At 48.1% G+C, this 20,328-nt stretch overlaps 1 long non-coding RNA gene across 1 annotated transcript; it reads right to left on the bottom strand.

Annotated features, from left to right (window-relative positions):
• Positions 1-2,364: 2,364 nt before the first annotated feature.
• Positions 2,365-19,324, bottom strand: LOC144888409 (uncharacterized). The gene is made up of 3 exons (XR_013620984.1): positions 19,187-19,324; positions 18,850-18,929; positions 2,365-4,015 (listed from the first exon to the last, which is right to left on the bottom strand). It is a non-coding gene; the product is annotated as an uncharacterized LOC144888409 (long non-coding RNA).
• Positions 19,325-20,328: the final 1,004 nt, after the last annotated feature.

Below are 20,328 nucleotides of genomic sequence, written 5' to 3'. Positions count from 1 at the left end.
CCTACATTATTACATCATTATACATACTTGTACCAAGTTTGATTTGAATCCCTTCTGCTGTTGTCAAGTATCTAATTTTCACCCGACATGCCATGCAGATGCAGAAAATAGGGCAAAATGGAGAAGATTGTCATGGGGACCGCAAGGCTAACCCCCACTCTAGCAGGGAAAATGGCCTTAAAATGCATGTTGTTGTTGTTCTATGCCATGCCCTATGATCTTTGACACCAAAATCCAAAAGATTATGCAAATTATCAAGTATTTAAAGTCGACCACTATCCTGCTTCAGTTGAATAACAGATTAGGTAACTGTAAACATGACAATGGAGTGGGCTCCATACAGAAGGCCTGTAAAGAACAAAGCAGGCCAGATATCAAAACCAGAAGAGAGACAGGTCGTTTTACTGTGAGAATGTTGCTCGAGATATTCTGAGCTGCAGTTTTGCAATGCGTCGATGGGAAATTGTGTTCCGAGTATGGAACGAAAGACTTACACACACAACTCTCTGAAACGTAACTTGTTATGAAAACAACAGAATACATTCACTCTCAATTTCCAGGATTTTCCATGAATGTCAGTGAAATTCCATGACTTTCCAGGATTTCCATGACCCGTATGAACCTTGTATTCGGAGTGTGCTTTGGATTATTATCATGTTGGAAAATAAATCTGCCTTCTGATTAAAATATTTCCACTGGAAACTGCATGGTGCTGCAGGATCTGCTTGTACTTCTCTTTTGTTTGCGTCCCATTGATTTGAACAAGTTTTGCAACAGCAAAGGCTGAGTTAGAACCCCAGACAGTCACAGAGCCCCCCTCGTGTACAACAGTGGGATGCAAACATTGCATGTTGTGAGGTTCTCCAGGTCTTCGGTGTACAAGCTGACTTCGCTTTCATCCACAAATTTCAAACTTAGATCCATCAGAACAGAGTACCGCATTCCATTGTTAAAATTCCCAATGTTGGTGTTGAAAATTTCAGTCTTTTCACCTTTTCTGTAGTCTTACCATTGGTTTCTTTGCTGCATCTCTGCCATGGAGACCTGCTGCAATCAGCCTTCTGTGCACAGTGCTGGAAGGGATGTCAATGTTCAGGCCTGCTCTCATATTATTTGTCAGCTGTTGACTTGATCAAATAAGCCATCAAGTAATCAAGTAAGCCGAGAAACTTAAAGTGCTTGTCTTGTCTTGGGGAGGTTCTTCTGGGGCTATCTGTCTTTATCTTGTCGTGTACCAACCGAGCCGGTTTCTTTCAGGTATTGCAGTGTACCTCACACTATTGGAGGAGATCTTGAGCTTTTCTATTTCTTTGTAGTGTGCCCTTCTTCTCACATAGTTTGGGTTCAGAATGGTGCCAAGGAAGCAACTTTCCACCAAAATGGGAAGATCCACTCATACATACACTCCTCAAGCAAGGGAGTAAGCTGATGAAAACTAATTTCACATATTCACTTATTTGCAACTTTTGTTATGATTTCTTATAATTCACATTAATGTTACAGGTGTTGATACTGAGAATGGGGGAGGGGGGGGGGGGGTGGGGCAGGGGGCAGAAGGGATTATTTAAAATGGCGAGTTGAGGTGATGCTGGTTTGGGTTTATTTAAGAAGCGAGTAAAGGCAATGCTGGTTTAGGAAGGGGTCTTAAAGGGTCTTTATGGTCTTAAGCATCTTCCAGGTATATTGGGGTCTAAAAGGTCTTCAGGGTATTCGGGGTTTTAAGGGTGTTCAGGGTCTTCAAGGGTGATGTTATGTTATGGATCCTTTGGGAGTATTTGGGGTCTAATCTCCCAAGCATGTAAAAAGTCTTCTCTCAAGCATGTAATCTAATCTCCCAAGCATGTAAAAAGGGCGTTACGGGTCTTTGGGTTATTTTAAGGGCCGAGGTGGTGTATGAAAATACCCTTAGGACAAACCCCGGGTCGGACTTGGTCTGTGGACGAAATTTGGTGGTTGTTGGACCAGTGGTCTTTGCAAAGACTGCGAACAGACAGACATCCGATTAATTTTATTTATTGGACTAGTGGGGCACCCGTGACAAACCCACATGTGTAGATGTATGTGTGACATCTGGACATCTCGAGTTGGATGATGCACCAAGAGTTTTACCAAATGGGTAAAAACCTCACTCTCCTCTCTCTCCCCAACATCACTCACTCCTCTCCTTTCCCCACCCCTCACTCCCCTCTCCCCCGCCTCACTTCCCTCTCCTCCGCCTCACTCCCCTCTCCTCCGCCTCACTCCCCTCTCCTCCGCCTCACTCCCCTCTCCTCCGCCTCACTCCCCTCTCCTCCACCTCACTCCTCTCAACCCCTCACTCCTCACTCCTCTCAACCCCTCACTCCTCCAACTCACAATCCCACGAGATATGCGGAAAGGACGACCCAAAACCAATTATCTTCTTTTTGATTCGTATATAAACATCATTAAAAGTAAATAATGACCTCGGCCAAAGTTCAAACGACGTGGGTTTAATCTCTACATGAGAGAATTCCACATAGCTATTTGGGCGGTGTATAAGCCAACAGATCGCTGTTTCCATCGATCTTGCCGAGGCCATGACACCTATCGGCTCAAACACCTCAACGTAGCACCTATTTCTTTTGTGATTAATTTGTGATTGGAGTTATGTTGTTTGGAATGAAAAAAGAGATATCGAGTTCAAGTGAATGACGACATGCCGTGATGGTTTCTACTTTCTGAACGTGATCTTCGCGGATCGCCAGATGCAGATTCACCACGGACCCATGATCGATGTTTCTATATGTGAAAGTACCCGTTTGTTTGCGAACGGGTACGTTTTTCATGGAAGTTCTTCACGAACTTGCTGTCCATGTCTGATGTGCTACTGAAGGTGCTACAGGAATGTGGAATTTATTGGTTTCATACTTTAGCATTCGCCGTAACTGCATTGCCCGTTTGCTTCTGGCCTCCCACCCGTGCACAGCACGGGTATCTCACTAGTTATGACAAGCATTATGCCTAGGTCCCCCGTCGGTGAAGTAATGTGAGTTGACAAAGTGGAAGACGCTAGGTGGCCATCTTGGATTTTGACGTGGCAACCCATTTTTCAAAAGCGTTCTTCCTTATGCGTAGATACACCCACACACCAGATTAGAAGTTAGTAGTTCATTTATTTTTCAGGATATTTCGCTCACAAGGTTCAGACATATATATGGTGGTGGCCATCTTGGACTTTGACGTGGCGACCCAATTTTCAATAGCGTTCTTCCTTATCCCTCGATACACCCACACACCGGAATAGAAGTTAGTAGTTCATTTATTTTTCAAGATATTCCGCTCACAAGGTTCAGACATTTACTTTTCAAGATATCGCGCTCACAAAGTTTAGATATGGTGACAGCCATCTTGGATTTTGACGTGGCGACCTAATTTTCAATAGAGTTCTTCCATATGCCTAGTTGCACCCACACACCAAATTAGAATTCGGTCCTTCGCTTACTTTTATAAAGATATTGCAGTGCACGTACGCACGCACGGACGGAGGGGAAAACCATAGTCCCCCTTTCGCTCCGCGGTGCGACGGGGGACAATAATTTAGCGGTCTTACACCTTGGAAACTTCTAATTGGCTCTGTCAAGCTGCCTGCATCAGTCCTTCATCCTTTAAATTATTATTCCCACTAAGTCACATGGTTTCCCCCACAGACCCAGGCTCCAGCCTTTGTGCCAGCACATGCACTCGTGCTGCGAAACCCGACACTCGTGCTGTGCACCCCCACGGTGTCCAGGACCTCACAAATAGCTCCTACGATCACCCACGACAACAACAGTCACTCCTACTTCGGCCATGTTACCCGAAAAGCTCATGGACTTGTATGCGAAACAACTTATAGCGAGCAGACTTATCGCGGGGACCCCCCTAGAGATGTTTGGTGTTACTTGTGTATTTGAGATTCCATCCCTGCTTTGAAGTTGCAGAATATCAGCACAGCAAAGTCTTTCATCTGAGATGTGAAGAAAGTGTCAACCGGCCAAACCGGTCACCGAACTTTCTGTGGGGAGGGGAGATCACATCGTAGTTTAACTTCAACACCTTTTAACTTTTTTCTTTTTTAACTTCAACACCTTAAAACATTATTAGAATTAAAAACCATGTTCAGTTCTTTGTTTATTACTTACAAATCAATATAATCACATCGAAAAAATCTATTTTAATTTCTGATTCTGTGGACCTTTGAGCTAGTACACTGGACAAAAGCAAATTGTAGCTGTGGTATCAAAGCCACAAACTTAAGCATTTGTTTTATTTCACTCCAGCACTTTACCTTAAAAAATTGTGCTTCCATATGGGAAAACCCAAAAAATCTTGTGACCTTCTTAAAAAAATCTTGTTTCTTGTAACCAACAAAAATAAGCATTTTGGCAACAGTTTCCTTTCTCTCATTTCAGTATAAATGAAGACTTAATCATTCTCTGCACTGTGCCCCAAACACTCTTTTCCTGGTCCATCACAAACCAATTGCCTTGTCAAGATAGTGCAGAGATAGTACAATCACTTTTGAGTTGTCGAGTCCGTGTTCGATTCTAGACCCGACTATAAACTGTCGGATTTGTGCTTTGCAGGCATCACAAAGTGCACCGTCACTTGACTGGATGTTAAGCTGGGTGTCTGTCCACCAGCATTAACTGGTGAACAAACATTAAAGATTCCATGACATTTTTAAACAAAAAATACAAGTTATTAGCCAACGACAAACTGTCCATAGTTATTTCAACGAGAAAGATAACGGAGAGCAGTTGCCAACATGATTCTGTTGTGTATCCATTTGTATAATGTTCATGTTGCTATGCGCAGAGATTTGGTCATGCTCAGTTCTCTTCCTGATGTCCCTTCTTTATACATCAACCTAAGGCTCATGGTAGAGCTTGTGCACAAATCATGCACCACAAAGACAGGAGTAGAGAACAGTACATTTCAAATCCATTATATTAGTGGACAATGGACAAATACATATAGTATATCAATTTAAACTTGGGTTCCCAAGATTGATCTTGATTCACAGATTCAGATGTGAATGCTGAACAAGTCAACCAAAGTGAAGGATTTATCATCTGTGCCTATCTGTGTAACCTACAATCGGTACGAGGTGTGTAAAAATTAACTTTCACATTATGACTTTGGATGAATAAACGTTACAGTTCGTTTTGTTCGTTATTTTGAAACATGCTGGCTCTGCTTCCTCCTGAGTACATCTATGGCACGAGTTTGAATCCACAGAAAATAAATTAACGCCCACAATTCTATGGGCTATGTTCAGAAATGTATGTTATGGCACACCTCATTGCACCATCAGAAAAGTCAATTGGACACCTGGGATCACAAGAAGACCCCAGCTCGCAACAGTATTTTAATAGGCCTCAGAGAAAACACAACAGGCCAACCACTCGTGCCAAGCAAACAAATCCGTCAAAACAATGGAGGAAATAAAAGTCAGCCTCAAAATAAAAGTTCTCAAATCATACTAAAATGCAGCAATTCTCTGTATGTTTGACCACTATAGGATGGAAAACGGCTGGGCCAATCTCCAGCAAATATTGTATATGTGCCCCACCAATCCCAGGGTCAGGTCATTGGAACAAAACAATGCCCCCACTTCTCCCCTTGCATGAGACTTGTGTTACGTGGTCCCCTCGGTGACTACCTGGTCTCGGTGACCCCCAGACCGTGAGAGGACCTTCGCCAGCAAGTAGTATTATATATATGAGCTTTCGTAACGCAATCAATAGGAATTCCAATCAAAAGGAAACCCCACACCAAGGATCCGGAATAATCAATGATATATTCCCCGAGCAATCAACCATCAACAATCAGCAATCAATATCACAACGATGTAAACTCATCTACACTAACTCTAAGATGGCCATCTTATACATTCCTCACGTGAGCCCCACTCCTGACTCCCTCCGTGGTCAATGTCTCTCACAATGTCTCTCTTCTCCGCACACGGGCGGTTGGACGAACCCCGGGCGGACGTGCTCCAAACGTCCCGTCTCGTACCGGGGACAGCTGCTGCAGCGCACACCTCCTTGCCAAGCAACGGGGCCAAACCCAGCGCGGCTTCCAACGCGCGCGAGGCCCCAAAGTGCGACCCGTACGCGTCCTTGTAGACGGGGCAAAACCAAGCGCGGTTTGCAACGCGCGCGAGGCCCAACGTGCGACCCGTACGCGTCCTTGTAGACGGGGCAAAACCAAGCGCGGTTTGCAACGCGCGCGAGGCCCAACGTGCGACCCGTACGCGTCCTTGTAGACGGGGCAAACTGTGCCGGACGCTTGGTTCCGTGCACGAACTCACGGTGACTTGACGTGTCAAAAGGTAGTTACACGTCCAGGTAACTCCTCTCGCCAGACGGGTTTCGGAACGCCGCTTTGTCCACGCAGCGCAAGGTCGCTTCCACCGTTTTACGGAGCGGGGCGAGGAAGACGAAACCTCCTTCTTTTTCCTCGTGTCTTTTTCTCTTCCCTTTTCGGGCACTTCCGTTTCCGGCCACTTCCGTTTCCGGCCACTTGTTCCGAAGGGCTCCTGACCCTCCAATCACAACAACCCTTAATATAATACACACGGATAAGCAACCTGAATGGTAATTCACATACCTTCACATAAATATTGTTATAGATCGCGGTTAGATGTTATAGACCGAGCGGTGGTGTAAGACCGCGACCTAACAAACTCACCCGATTCACCCAGACTTTGGCCGTATCGCACCGTAGCTGCCCAATGGGGAAAAGACAAAGGCGACGAATGCAAAGAGGAAAAAGAAGGCCAAGACGAAAGACAAAAGGTTTGAAATATTACTACTGAATTTATTTACTATTTACACACAAGCAACAAAAAGCAATTCAGTTTATTTACAAGTACAAGACGCAGATGACACAGTGCAAATTTAGCTTATCTACAGACTTAACTAACCCAGGACAGCACAAACAGAACACTGACTCACGCGGGGAATTGATGATAGGACTGGCGGGAGATGGATGGCTGGCGGGATAGGGAGGTCCACTGGTCCTTCAGCACGATTGACTCGTTGGGCAGCCGCCGCTCCTCCGCGGCCGTGCTCCAAACTGCCGTCCAGGCCTCACGCTGCTGTGGCTGCTGTTTCGGTGGCTCCAGCTGCAGCAAATGCAGTTGCGGTGGCTCGAGCTGCAGTTCAACTCTGGACTTCTTGGTTGGACTCAACTCCTTGGACTCCCTCTCGTCTCTCGGTAAAGGCTCATCTCCCGTCTGCCTGTCTGGTCCAAACCCTCACTCTTTCTTCTTTTCTCTCACTCCTCACCACCGCAACCACTGACCCTCCTCTGGCAACCGACTCAGACCAACTCATCTCTCGTTTGCCTGTCTGGTCCAAACCCTCACTCTTTCTTCTTTTCTCTCACTCCTCACCACCGCAACCACTGACCCTCCTCTGGCAACCGACTCAGACCAACTCATCTCTCTTGCCACACCCCTGCCTTGGGTTATATAGGCCCCCGCCCCTCAACCTTTGCGAACCTCCCCCACCGCTCTTCCTCCGCCCTCTGTAGCCAAACCCCTGGCTCATGGTTGGTCGAGCGGGGCTGGTTCACTCCTCCCCCTCTATGACGAGGTGGAGACACGCCTTTCTTCCCCAACCCTGCCTCGTGGCCAATGGCGGCAATTGGATCGGAGGGGAGGTAATATGGGCAATCGAGGCTTTTGGGGATGGGAAGGAAAGGGGGTCTATTCTCTTTCACTGGTGCAATGGAGTACTTTTAATTAATGGGAGACACAGCCTTATCCTAAAACACAGAATAAGAGATAACTATCAAAAGAAAAGATATATCGTGACCTACATGTATGTTTTTCTATGGACTAACTACGGGAACGCCCTTTGACCTTTATACAACCACAACGGAGGGAGGAGGGGTGATATTTTACAACAACCTTTTACAACAACCTTTTACAACATTTTACCACCACCACAAAATAAAAAAAAACACATTCTCATATTCACAACACTGCACCCTCCTCCCCTTAGGCACGTCCCGGGCCTATTACTTTTACCTTAGTGTGGCATGTAGGTGTAGTTCCCTCTACTTTTAGCCTGACCCTGAGTGCGACAGTTTTAAAACATAAATAAATGTGTCCCGCTGCTCCATTGCACCCTGCCTAACAGACTTACGCCCACAGTTAACCGAATTGCGGAATGGTCTTCAAACTACACACTGACGGTGGGAAGCATTATTTACAATTGACGCTATTTTTATTTACAAAACTAACCCAGGACCTGTAATTGTTCTTTCTGGGGGGAGGACAGTCTGCTCTGCATCAATGCACCATTAAAGCACCCAAAAACGCACCAATACACACCCAAGCACCAATCGGTGCAGTCACCATTGTTCAATGAATAAAATAAAACCAACAAACCCAACCCTGCAGGTGTCTCTTGCTCTTCGGCTCCCTCTGCTGGTTATTATTATTTCTTCCAGTTGTTGTCATTTCCATTTTGCTTTGCTTACTGGCGGCCTATTTGTAATAAAGTGTGCCCAAGGTGTCCTTTTTATTTTCGTTTATTTATGGCCCACAGGGCCGACTAGTGTGGTTCACCTGTGGGGCATCGGTGCCCTGTGGCCAAGGTCCGCCAGCAAGATTTCGGGCCCTCATGGCCGGTTCCAGCAGAGGGGCCTTGCCCCAACCCATGGGGTCCATAAGTGGTGCTCGGCCACTGACATGTGGTCCATAATGTGGTGCATCGATGCAGACAGCTGGTTCTGGGAATTTCGGGCGCACAATGGCCGACCCACACACGCTCCCCTCGGCGCCCAACGGCGCTCAGGTCCTCATGTGGGAGACAAAAAGGGGGGACAAGACAGATGAGCGAGGGGTAAGGTCTCAAGGGTACACATCAAAAAGGCAATGCAAGGCGAAATGCGTACGGAGGGCGCAGTGAGAAAGCTCGTCCCTACCGTACGTCACCCCCCTGTTACCTAGCCCACCCTTGCCCTTACCCCATATGTACAAAACCTACACATTACCAATTCGTCACTACTGTCACGTCTTCCCCATATTTCCCCTATATCAAATTCGTCACCACAATCCCTCTACTTCAAAAATTTGCCATCATCAATTCATCATCAATCCTCATAAGGAGGCAGAGATGGAACATCAAAGCACAATGTCACACCCACGTCATGATGCGTCTCACAATCCAAAACATTTGCATCAAAAATAATTAAACATGGCATGGTGCGGAGTACCTGTCACCTCAGGTGAGTGGATGCAGATGGTGCGAGGAGATCCTTCATCCTAACTATCCTCTAAATGACTTTAACACACTTTACACTACCCGGGGTCTTTCCCTGCCAATCCATTGGCCAACTTACACTATGGGTTCTGAAAACCAATTCCCATTGGCCAAACTGTGGTGCTTTTCAATTTGGGGTCTCACTCCCCCGATTCATCTCCCGGTGCCCTCGAACAATTTCTGGGCCGCGACGTGTAGCTCTCCCAACAGGTCTACCCACCTGCACACCTCCACCACTGTAGTTGCCACCCGAGCTTACCTAGCTCCTCACCCTAACCTATCTAACTGGGGGCAGCCCCTCTCCTGGCTCTGTCACCCCATGGTGCCCTCTGGCACTGGGCTACCCGGGTCCGTCCTCCGGATCCTCGGGCCCCATCCACAACAACTACTACCGGCTCCCAGAGCCCACCTGCGGCCTCACCTGACCGACATCCTCACAGTGGTGGAGTGCTCAAACAACTACACACACTAACAGGCTACACGCCCAGCCATTTCCACAACACTAATGCACCCATCCACAGACCATTCTTTCACCCGCCCCACAGATGCCAATATCCAAACCACAATTTACCTGTACCCTCTACCTAACACTTACACTACCCGCCCCGGGTATCCGTGATGGGGGTCCACTCTTCCCCCATTCACACCTTCGCACCATCCACTCCACTCCACAATTTCCACCATACTCACTCCACGACCATCCATTCCAATACTCCATACCATTTATTCCATGCACCTGTCTTTCATTCACCTGTCGTTGCACACCTGTGCAATCCTACCTGGTGCCACCTGCACCCTCCTCCTCTTCCTGGACCATTTGGTCAACACAACACGCAATCACCACTACTCCCTCATACACTGCTCCACACACCTGTTCAGTTGCACACCTGTGCAATCACACCTGTTCCATTCTCACCTGTTCAATCCTCACACACACGGCATCATCTCAGCTAACTTCTCCCCTCTGAAACTTGCGCTTCCCAGTCGTCCCTTTAAACTATTGCGCTCCCACGTCATTATAATCCACACTAATCTACCTGCGTCCCCACTACAGGTATCAGTCACTAACTAAACTTAACGTTACCTAATGTCAATCTTCGCTAGATCCCTACACACCATATCCTAACCCACCCGGGCTAGTTTTCACTGCCATACACCCCATAATCTAGTGCTCCTTTGCCCCCACCTTGTGAGGGATGACAGAGTTGCCATCCCACCACAGCGGGGCATCTCTCACTATCAATTTTGTTCGTCCAAATCCAACAATTCAAAAATTTTCCATTTACTGCCAATTCCATTCACTTTTCTAAATTTCGTTTTAAATCACTATCACTATCACCATCACCCGTCTACTTATTACATCCTCTCGGTGCGCCAATTCACATCTACAGCCCGGCTTCGTACAGCCGAGCAATGAACGCGGGTCGTTTTGTGCCAGCGGCTGGATACGTCCCGCATTCGGGGCAGGGACGGAGGCTTACCCGGGCCGAGATCCCATGCACCACTTCGGCGTGGAGCCATCCAATGTCCCGATCTCGACCTGCCGGCACGTCTCAATAGAAAGTGGTCGCCATGACGACCCTTCCTATCGAGCTGCCCGCTCCGCCTTGTGGAGCCCGGACGCGGCCGCTCCACGCGAGGCCCAGCGTGGATCGCGCACGGCGGTCCTTTCGAACCCGCCGTGGCTCGGATCTCCGCTGGTTCTCGCGGCACGCGAAGCCCGGCACGCACCGAGGGCCCGATCCGGCTAAAAGTCGACCTAACCTTTAACCCGGTTATCGTCGACGCCTCACCTGGATGCCTACAAGCATACGCTACCCCTTTCGTGCTCATACATGCAGCCGTTTCCATGCTCTTGGTCGTACCTTCTCTAACACACCTCGGTACACTCATTCCGCTCACCGACTTGGTCACACACCTGACCACCGAACACTTTGGCACACATTCGTTGCTCGCACACCTCACCAATACACCGCTTCGCGCCCCCTCCTCGGTCACCTCCTCTGTGACAATCACAGGTGTGCCCTCACCCGCACACCCAACCACGTGTCTCACTACCAATTCCAGCGTGCATTCCCACTCACGCTCTACCATTCCAGGTGTGCATCCTTCTATTCCATGTGTACATCCTCGCTCACCTGTCACAACCAGCTCACTCTCCTTGTCACTCTCACTACTCTCACCTCCACTCTCGGTCGCGCACTCACCCTTACTCTTGACAGCATGCGCTTTCCCCATGCACCCGTCCGTCACACACCTTTCTCGCGCATCCTCCCGCGCACACTTCTTCGTTACTTCCTCCGTAACACTCACCACAGGCATGCATTCTCCCTTACTCTTGACAGCATGCGCTTTCCCCATGCACCCGTCCGTTACACACCTTTCTCGCGCATCCTCCCGCGCACACTTTTTCGTTACTTCCTCCGTAACACTCACCACCCCGCGCTTCCCTGTGCTCCCTCGCACACGCGCTACGACCGGCTCACTCCTGACGGCACACTCACTCCTCGGCGTGCACTTTTTCCTCACACACCCCATGGTCGGACATTCTCGCACACCTCTTTTTTCGCACACCAGACCTGTCGCACACCTCACCAACGGCCTTTCACGAACACCCGGATCCAAACCAATCCCCAAGCCGACTGAAGCTTTCCTCACATCATGTACATTGCCACTCACCTTGGCACCTCGCCGCACCTCCTCCGCCACCTGCAAACTTTTTATTTGGTTAGTGAGCACCGCATCATGATTTGAACACAGACCTTGTACATATTCCATGACTTCCTCCTTTATCTCCCTCTTAGTTTCTGTCCGTCCCTTCTTAATTTCACTCACCTCTTCTCCCACTTCCTCTAGTTTTTGTTTAACCTCTTTTATTTCTCGGTGCGTCCCCTCAAGTTCGTCCTCTAAGGCTACCGTGACCGTCTCTATGTGCATCCTCACCTGCCGGTCCTTTGTCTCCATTATCTCTGTCACCTCCTCCACCCTCATTGTCAGTTCCTCCCGTACTATCTGACATTGCCTCTGCGTCGCTATTAATTCGTTTTTAATTTCTTTTTGTGTCGCCTTTAACCCTCCTAGTACCGCAGTGTTCTTTTGAACCTGCTCCACTAACTTAGTTTGTCCCTCTGTCAGCTGCTCCACCTCCTCCGTCAGATCTTCTATTCCCCCCTGTAACTTTGCCGTATTATTTCTCACCTCTTTCTCTATACGCTTTTCGCCTCGCTTTACCTCCTCGCGCAGCCCCGAGACCTCCTCACTCACCCCTCGTCGTATTTCCTCCATCTGGTTCCCCATCTGTTCGATTTCCCGGGCGGATTGTTCCCCTATTTCCCGCAATTTGTCCTCCATCCTATTTTCTAACCCCATTAACCCATTTTTCACCCCCTCTAACTGATTCTCCTGGGCAGCCATTCTATTTTCCACCCCCGTTAACCCATGTTTCACCCCTTCTATCCCATTGTCTAACCCCTCAAATTTCTTGTCTAACTCCTTAAAATTATTGTCTAACCCCTTAAAATTATTGTCTAACCCCTCAACGGTACCCCTTGCTTCGTCCCTCATTACCCCCATTTGGCCCTCCATCCTATCCATTTTTGCATTCAGTTGGGTCAAGAATAATCTGAGGTCAAACCCGGTTTGCCCAGCGTCCCCAGCCGCCACCGCAGGCTCGCCCTCCGCGGCGCCGCTATTTTGGGACCCTTCAACCACGTGAGCGAGCGCGCCATTTTGCGCGCCTGATATTCCCGCAACCACATTGCCATTTTCCTCCTCCCTTTCTTCCACATACATTTCCCCGAGGTCCTGGGTCGATTCTACCCCGTCTATCTCTCCCACCGGCATCCCGTCGCCTTGAACAGCCATGGCGCGATTTCAAAATTCGGATTTTTATACAACAAACAAATTTCGGCTTTATAATTTCGAGCGCGTAAACGCGCTCCGGGTCCGATCTCACTCCTCGACACCAATTGTTATTGTACTAACACAATTGGTGTCCAAAATTTGGGCTAAATAAATTTAGTCCCAGGTTCGAATCCCATCTCCTGACTACCAATTGTTATAGATCGCGGTTAGATGTTATAGACCGAGCGGTGGTGTAAGACCGCGACCTAACAAACTCACCCGATTCACCCAGACTTTGGCCGTATCGCACCGTAGCTGCCCAATGGGGAAAAGACAAAGGCGACGAATGCAAAGAGGAAAAAGAAGGCCAAGACGAAAGACAAAAGGTTTGAAATATTACTACTGAATTTATTTACTATTTACACACAAGCAACAAAAAGCAATTCAGTTTATTTACAAGTACAAGACGCAGATGACACAGTGCAAATTTAGCTTATCTACAGACTTAACTAACCCAGGACAGCACAAACAGAACACTGACTCACGCGGGGAATTGATGATAGGACTGGCGGGAGATGGATGGCTGGCGGGATAGGGAGGTCCACTGGTCCTTCAGCACGATTGACTCGTTGGGCAGCCGCCGCTCCTCCGCGGCCGTGCTCCAAACTGCCGTCCAGGCCTCACGCTGCTGTGGCTGCTGTTTCGGTGGCTCCAGCTGCAGCAAATGCAGTTGCGGTGGCTCGAGCTGCAGTTCAACTCTGGACTTCTTGGTTGGACTCAACTCCTTGGACTCCCTCTCGTCTCTCGGTAAAGGCTCATCTCCCGTCTGCCTGTCTGGTCCAAACCCTCACTCTTTCTTCTTTTCTCTCACTCCTCACCACCGCAACCACTGACCCTCCTCTGGCAACCGACTCAGACCAACTCATCTCTCGTTTGCCTGTCTGGTCCAAACCCTCACTCTTTCTTCTTTTCTCTCACTCCTCACCACCGCAACCACTGACCCTCCTCTGGCAACCGACTCAGACCAACTCATCTCTCTTGCCACACCCCTGCCTTGGGTTATATAGGCCCCCGCCCCTCAACCTTTGCGAACCTCCCCCACCGCTCTTCCTCCGCCCTCTGTAGCCAAACCCCTGGCTCATGGTTGGTCGAGCGGGGCTGGTTCACTCCTCCCCCTCTATGACGAGGTGGAGACACGCCTTTCTTCCCCAACCCTGCCTCGTGGCCAATGGCGGCAATTGGATCGGAGGGGAGGTAATATGGGCAATCGAGGCTTTTGGGGATGGGAAGGAAAGGGGGTCTATTCTCTTTCACTGGTGCAATGGAGTACTTTTAATTAATGGGAGACACAGCCTTATCCTAAAACACAGAATAAGAGATAACTATCAAAAGAAAAGATATATCGTGACCTACATGTATGTTTTTCTATGGACTAACTACGGGAACGCCCTTTGACCTTTATACAACCACAACGGAGGGAGGAGGGGTGATATTTTACAACAACCTTTTACAACAACCTTTTACAACATTTTACCACCACCACAAAATAAAAAAAAACACATTCTCATATTCACAACAATATGTAACACTCCCCCCCTTCAAGAAAGAAAGTTTGAACCCAGCGAAAACTTTCTTTGCCGGCCAATTTGGAGAAACAAACCAGATAACTCAACCCCCCCCCACATTATCAGTTCCCCCCGGGCACAGTTATCACTTAAAAATAAAGCAACCAAAATTTCACCACAACCCCTCCAGATTACTCCCTCTGGACTAAGTACCAACAACGACATTGTCCCTGCCAAATCAAACTCCATCTCATGACCCTCTGACTTTGAACGTCAGTTTCTTGGGAATGAAGGTTAAGGGGTTGATCAAAAATCCAAAGTTAAGCAACTCGATAGCACTTTTTCCGGGAGGCCAAGCCGAGTATTCACTACATGGATGCCTTTAGGAACGCGGAGTTCACGGTTAGTCCGTGCAGGAAAGTTCTCTACATGGGCGCCTTGAGGAACGTGGAGTTCACGGTTAGTCCGTGCATGAAAGTTCACTACATGGACGCCTTTAGGAACGGCGTTCACGGTTAATTCGTGTAGGAATCTTGGCTCGGCGGCTCCGCCGCCTTCAGTGCTTCAACTTCTCAGAACTTCCCTAATAATTAGGGTGGGACCACTGGTCCCTGTAGTCCCATGAATAGCGGTCTCCTTCTCGGCCACCATTTTTCCAATCCTTCCTTCGGGAGCGGCCATAACTCAGGGAGCCTCCATAATAATATTGATTGCGGCCACCACCAAAACTACCGCCCAGTTGTCCTCTCCTGTAGACCTCTCGACGCCTACGAAATGCCTTCCCTACTGTTATGGTCCGACCCTCCAACTCCTTGCCATTCCAATTCTTCTCTGCCTCTCTGGCGTCTTTTGTGCTGGCAAACGTGACAAAGCCGAACCCTCTTGACTGTTGCGTTTCCCAGTCTCTTACCAACCGCACTTCCACCAGCGGCCCATATCTGTTGAAGACAGAGGTCAGAACTTCTTCCTCTGTTTTGAAGTTCAGTCCCCCTACAAATAACTTGGCCCTTTTGTCGCCATCCCGACCTGGTGTGGCGTTATTTTCCCTGCTGGGCTCTTTACCAACCCTCAGGTTACCATAAACTTGACCCCCGGCCAAATCATTCCCGATAACCACAGATACACCCTCTACAGGAAGCGTGGCTTGTAAACCGACGGTGACCGGTCCTGACACCAAATCGGACTCCAAATGGATGACATGAAGGGGAGCACTAACACCGCCCCCGATCCCCTGTAAACGAACACTATCCCCCGTTGCCGTCTCCTCGGACCATGGCAAAATGCCTTCAAGCATTAAAGATTGATGTGCCCCTGTGTCCCTCAATATCCTAACCGGTTTCCGGTTAGTCGAGGCTCCATCCCGTGACACAAACCCCTCTGAAATAAATGGTTGGTAACCCTTTTGATGGCGATTTCTCACAATGGCCATTGCGTTTGGAGTCGTAGTAGTCGGACTCCGCTCTGGGTCTTCGCTTTTCATGCGGTAACAACTGGACATCAAGTGTCCAGGTTTCTTGCAAAAAGCGCAAGTAGGCCCGGAGGAAAAACTCGTGGTCTGCCTCGGGCCCCCCGAACTATAAGTTTGTCTTGGGCCCTCATCCCTCCGATTTCGAACAGGTGGGGTATCATAGTTGTCCCCATAATCATCTCGAGGCCGCCGCCATGTATGGTCGTTCTCCGCACCTGCTGTTCCCCACCTCCCCTGCGGAGATCTAGGCGAGGAGTTAGGTTCGTGGACCCCTATTCGGTGGGTTAAGGCATAATCATCTGCCATGGTGGCTGCGTCCCACAACTTTGGTACCTTCTTTTCCTGCAGGTACACTTTGATGTCCTCGTGGACACACTGCTGGAATTCCTCCACCAGGATCAAGTCCCGCAATGTCTCGAAGTCTTTCCCGACTCCTTTTGACTCACACCACCGATCAAACATGTTTTCTTTCACTCTGGCAAACTCCACATGGGTCTCACTCTCCCTCTTCCTGGCATTCCTGAATTTTTGCCTGTAAGCTTCCGGAACCAACTCATAGGCCTTGAGGATGTGCTTCTTCAGTACCTCATAATCTGCACATTGGTCCATTGGTAGCGCTGAATAAATTTCCTGAGCTTTCCCCACCAGCACACTTTGCACGAGTATGGTCCAGGCCTCCTCCGGCCAGTTTAATTGTCGAGCCACTTTCTCAAAGTGTGGGAAAAATTTCGCGACTTCCTTTTCACTGAACGGTGGAACCAGCCTCACATGTCTGCCCACATCCCAGGTTTTCTGGTTAGGTGTCGACCCCGTCAGCAAGGGTGGTGCCTCTCCCCGTTCTCTCATTAACTCCAGCTCCTTGAATTTGATTTCTTGCTGAAGCTCCATGTCACGTTCCTTTAATTCCCTTTCCGCTTTTCTCTCCTCTGCTTCGAGGTCCCTTGCAGCTCTCCTTTCCTCTGCTTGTTCCTTTTCTCTTCTTTCCTGGAGTTCTCGTTCCACTCTCCTTTCCTCTGCTTGTTTCTCTTCTCTCCTCGCTTCTGCTTTCCTTTCTTCTTCTTTTAACCTTTCCTGGAGTTCTCGTTCCACTCTCCTTTCCTCCGCTTGTTTCTCTTCTCTCCTCTCTTCTGCTTTCCTTTCTTCTTCTGCTCTTTCCTTTTCTGCTTTCCTTTCTTCTTCTGCTCTTTCCTTTTCTGCTTTCCTTTCTTCTTCTTTAATCCGTTCCTGGCTCCGTAATTGCAACTCCAGTTTCCGGAGCTCAACGTCTTCTGGTTCTTCGGGTAGCCACTCCCAGGCTAACTCGTCCCATGTTCCTAATCCCACCATAGATTGTATCACCGTGGCCTGCAACTCTGCCTTCCTCAAATTAGTTCGGACCTCCAAGTTAAAATGTTTGGCCAATTTCAAGAGGTCCGACTTTAGCAACGCTCGGAACTGTGCCTCACTCGGGGTTACCCCAAAGTTCTGTGCCACAAACGCCATGGTGCCTATCGTTAACACCTGTTAACCTTCACCCAAGACTTTACCCCAATTTCTCAAAAAAATTTACCAATTAATAATTAATTAATAAATTTTAATTAATAAAAAAAATATTATTATTTTATTATTTTATACAATTTTAAATCCCGGACGTAGACCCAATTGCGAAACCGCAAATCGTAATTTGGACGAGCCCCCAATTCTGTTACGTGGTCCCCTCGGTGACTACCTGGTCTCGGTGACCCCCGGACCGTGAGAGGACCTTCGCCAGCAAGTAGTATTATATATATGAGCTTTCGTAACGCAATCAATAGGAATTCCAATCAAAAGGAAACCCCACACCAAGGATCCGGAATAATCAATGATATATTCCCCGAGCAATCAACCATCAACAATCAGCAATCAATATCACAACGATGTAAACTCATCTACACTAACTCTAAGATGGCCATCTTATACATTCCTCACGTGAGCCCCACTCCTGACTCCCTCCGTGGTCAATGTCTCTCACAATGTCTCTCTTCTCCGCACACGGGCGGTTGGACGAACCCCGGGCGGACGTGCTCCAAACGTCCCGTCTCGTACCGGGGACAGCTGCTGCAGCGCACACCTCCTTGCCAAGCAACGGGGCCAAACCCAGCGCGGCTTCCAACGCGCGCGAGGCCCCAAAGTGCGACCCGTACGCGTCCTTGTAGACGGGGCAAAACCAAGCGCGGTTTGCAACGCGCGCGAGGCCCAACGTGCGACCCGTACGCGTCCTTGTAGACGGGGCAAAACCAAGCGCGGTTTGCAACGCGCGCGAGGCCCAACGTGCGACCCGTACGCGTCCTTGTAGACGGGGCAAACTGTGCCGGACGCTTGGTTCCGTGCACGAACTCACGGTGACTTGACGTGTCAAAAGGTAGTTACACGTCCAGGTAACTCCTCTCGCCAGACGGGTTTCGGAACGCCGCTTTGTCCACGCAGCGCAAGGTCGCTTCCACCGTTTTACGGAGCGGGGCGAGGAAGACGAAACCTCCTTCTTTTTCCTCGTGTCTTTTTCTCTTCCCTTTTCGGGCACTTCCGTTTCCGGCCACTTCCGTTTCCGGCCACTTGTTCCGAAGGGCTCCTGACCCTCCAATCACAACAACCCTTAATATAATACACACGGATAAGCAACCTGAATGGTAATTCACATACCTTCACATAAATATGTAACACTTGCAATACTCGCCTGTACACAGACAGCAGTACAGGTGGTTTAAACCACCGACCCCTGCCGTAGGTAGTGGGTATCGACACTTTTTCTCCTTCCTGGAGGGAACGGGTGTTACTAGTTAGAGAAAATATAAGGAATTACTCAATCAATTAAATTAAAACAAAGTGAAAAGAAAAGCTCAATTAAAAGCTTCCGAAATTAAAAAAAAAAGTCCCACAAAAAAAAAAAAAGGTATCAGGAAGTCGGTAGGATTTCCTAGGTAGGGATAGAACGGGCACTCCATATGTTTAATACAACACAATCCCCAAAAACATCCACCAATACATAAATGCAAACCGATAAGGGTACATACCAGTAGTCTGCAGATTTCACATCCAGCAACAGCCAAGAAGCTCTTGGACAGTATCGCTAAACTCCAAACCTGGCAGACCCAAAACAGCCTGTTCAGACAGCCTAAGGGACCATACAACAAAATACATGACGTTTTTGAGGTAGGTGGGGGGGGGGGGGGGGTGGAAGGGGGGGTGCCGAACGTCGCAGAGTGTCAAGGAGGTGGGAGAGTCAGAGTCTGGTGAAACAATCTTCACGGGTGCAACCATCTTGGATTTCCTTCACCATGACGGGACATGTAATTTCAGAACAACCTTGCTTTTGGTTGAATTCATCCAAAAATGGCAGAGGTGCTGTTAAAATCGTTAATTCAAGGTTTGAGAGGGCATTTCCCAAAAGGAGAAAGCAGGAAGTTAAACGAGAGGTTTGTAAAATTTGAGGGAAGCCGAAGACGACGCTAACTCATTGACTGAGCTATCGAATGCCACCGATAAAAAAAAACTTGCAGAATGGAAGCAAATCGAAGTTTAGAAAGGTGGAATTGCTCTCATTCAGTCACATGTTTTTTGGGTGGCAGTAAGACAAAGCATCACCGAGACAAAGCCTCCAAAGGGAGGGAGTAGGGAGTTAAAATACTGCTAAAAAAGTCACGTATTTTGTGTACAGCCACTGACTCAAAATTGTTCACAGAAAGATGCAGTAAATATTGCTTCACATGATAATTTCTTGTGTTATACCTGTTTTGTTTTTTTCATACATACTTTTTGGTATCCTTTTACAGTTTCAAAAATGTTTTTTGTATTCCTTGTTTTAATAATAATCTGAGTTCCCTTCCAAGAAACTTCAATTCAGGAGGGCATTATACCCATCAAACCTCCACTAATATTGCCAACCTATAGTAGTTTGTCGGTGCTCTATCTATCCTTTTAAAATGTTGAGCATTCATTGTAGAAGCAACAGGAACCATTTTTAAAGTCGTGGGTATAACTCGGCTGGGGTTTGAACTGCCGACCTCCCAGACTCAGAACATACGCTCTAACCATCACGCTGCCTAACTTAAAGTTTTAGAGCTTCTTAAAAATGGACAAATACATGGGATATCAAATATACAGTAAAATACATAGTATATTTCTTCTTAAAAAGAAAAGAAAGTCTTAACAGCTT

The sequence above is a fragment of the Myxine glutinosa genome, chromosome 12 (genome assembly GCF_964187855.1).
Source record: "Myxine glutinosa chromosome 12, kmMyxGlut1.1, whole genome shotgun sequence".
Classification (NCBI taxonomy): Eukaryota; Metazoa; Chordata; class Myxini; order Myxiniformes; family Myxinidae; genus Myxine; species Myxine glutinosa.
This window is presented reverse-complemented; position numbering and strand designations above follow the sequence as displayed.